Here is a 2272-nt window from a genome sequence, read left to right as displayed (position 1 = left end):
ATTCCGAATTTCCTTCAACGAATTTACCTGGAAAGGTGCTGGAAAAGGGTTTTGGATTTTTTTTCTGTCACTTTAGATTTTCCTTTTGGATATGTTGCGCTGACTTCCTGCAAACATTTTAAGTTTAAAATTAAAATCTTTTATCGATCCCTTTCAAAATAAGGCCCTTTTTTGGCCATTTTTATCAGTTTTACTGGGAAAAGCCTAATAAAAGTGTTCCAAACTGACTTTCTTTTTTACATTGTCTCAGAATAACTTATTTCAATCACAAAACTCAATACGCCCTTTGAGTCCCTTTCCATGTAAGGCCCTTTTTTGCCATTTTTGCGAGTTTTACTGGAAAAAGCCTAATGGAAGTATCCCAAACTGCCTTTCTTTCTTACATTTTTCCGAATAAATTATTTCAATCCTAAAATTAAAAACGCCCTTTGAGTCCCTTTCCATGTAAGGCCCTTTTTGCAATTCTTGCGAGTTTTACTGGAAAAAGCCTAAATGAAATTATTCCAAACTGCCTTTCTTCCTTACATTTTCTCAGACTAAGTGATTTCAGTATTAAAATTAAATACGCCTTTTGAGCATTTTTCCAAGTAAGGCCCTTTTTCTGAAATTTTTGCGAGTATTACTTGGGAAAGCCTGATGGAAGTATTCCAAACTGTCTTTATTTTTTACATTTTCCCAAAATAAATTACTTCAGTCCTAAAATTAAATACGCCCTTTGAGCCTTTTTCCAGACAAGACCCTTTATCTGCAATTTTTGAGAGTTTTACTGGAAAAAGCCCCAATGAAATTATTCCGAACTGCCTTTCTTCTTTACATTTTCTCAGAATAAATGATTTCAGTCCTAAAATTAAATACGCCCTTTGAGTCCCTTTCCAGGTAAGGCCCTTTTTGTAATTTTTGCGAGTTTTACTGGAAAAAGCCCAAATGAATATATTCCGAACTGCCTTTCTTCTTTACATTTTCTCAGAATAAATGATTTCAGTCCTAAAATTAAATACGTCCTTTAAGCATTTTTCCAAGTAATGCCCTTTTTCTGCAATTTTTGCGAGATTTACTTGGGAAAGCCTAATGGAAGTATTCCAAACTGCCTTTATTTTTTAGATTTTCCCAAAATAAAGGACTTTAGTCCCAAAATTAAATACGCCCTTTGAGCCCTTTTTCAGACAAGACACTTTTTCTGCAATTTTTGCGAGTTTTACTTGAATTTCTTTCAAATACCCTTTTCAAATAAGGCCCTTTTTAGTTACTTATACAATTACACATTTAAGTATAATTTTTTTACATCAATTTTGTAAAGAAAATACTTTTGCGAGTTTAGTTAAAAGTTCATTTTTTTCAATTGAGCTTGCAAAACTCACCAAAAAGGACTTTATCCAAAAAAAAGAGCCCGACGAAAGATTTAAATTTTTATCTTAAATTAAATAATCACATAAATCTGAACAACAAATTTGATCAAATTTTGGCAGTAAATCTGCATAAGTAACTAAAAAGGGTCTTATCCAAAAAGAGCCGAATAAGTGACTGATCTATTCAGCTTAGAATTAAAGATTTTTAGGAAATATTTAAGAAAAAAGTCAAATCAGGCAGACTTTTGTTAGCCTTTTGCAGAACAATTCAGACATTTTTTTAGGTGGAAAAAGGCTCAAAGGGCGTATTATGTTTTGTGATTGAAATAAATTATTATGAGATAACGTTAAAATAGAAAGGCAGTTTAGAACATTTTCATTGGGCTTTTGCCAGTAAAACTCGGAAAAATGGTAAAAAGGGCCTTGTCTAAAAAGGGTTTAAAGGGCGTATAGATTTTTGTTATTGAAATAAGTTATTCTAAGGAAAATTAAAGAAGAAAAGCAGTTTGGAAGATTTTCATTTCGTTTCTCCCAATAAATTTCGAAAAAATTGCAGAAAGAGGATCTTACCTGGAAAAGGGCTCAATGGGTGTATAGATTTTTGTTATTGAAATAAGTTACTCTAAGGAAAATGTTAAGAGGAAAAGCAGTTTGGAAGATTTTCATTACGCTTCTCCCAATAAATTTCGAAAAAATTGCAGAAAGAGGGCCTTACCTGGAAAAGGGCTCAATGGGTCTATAGATTTTTGTTATTGAAATAAGTTACTCTAAGGAAAATGTAAAGAGGAAAAGCAGTTTGGAACACTTTTATTAGGCAGAAAGAGGGTCTTACCTGGAAAAGGGCTCAATGGGTGTATAGATTTTTGTTATTGAAATAAGTTACTCTAAGGAAAATGTAAAGAGGAAAAGCAGTTTGGAACACTTTT

This window comes from Belonocnema kinseyi, chromosome 5, assembly GCF_010883055.1.
Source record: "Belonocnema kinseyi isolate 2016_QV_RU_SX_M_011 chromosome 5, B_treatae_v1, whole genome shotgun sequence".
NCBI classification, from domain to species: domain Eukaryota; kingdom Metazoa; phylum Arthropoda; class Insecta; order Hymenoptera; family Cynipidae; genus Belonocnema; species Belonocnema kinseyi.
The sequence above is the reverse complement of the archived record's forward strand: the minus strand, read 5'-3'. Positions refer to the sequence as shown.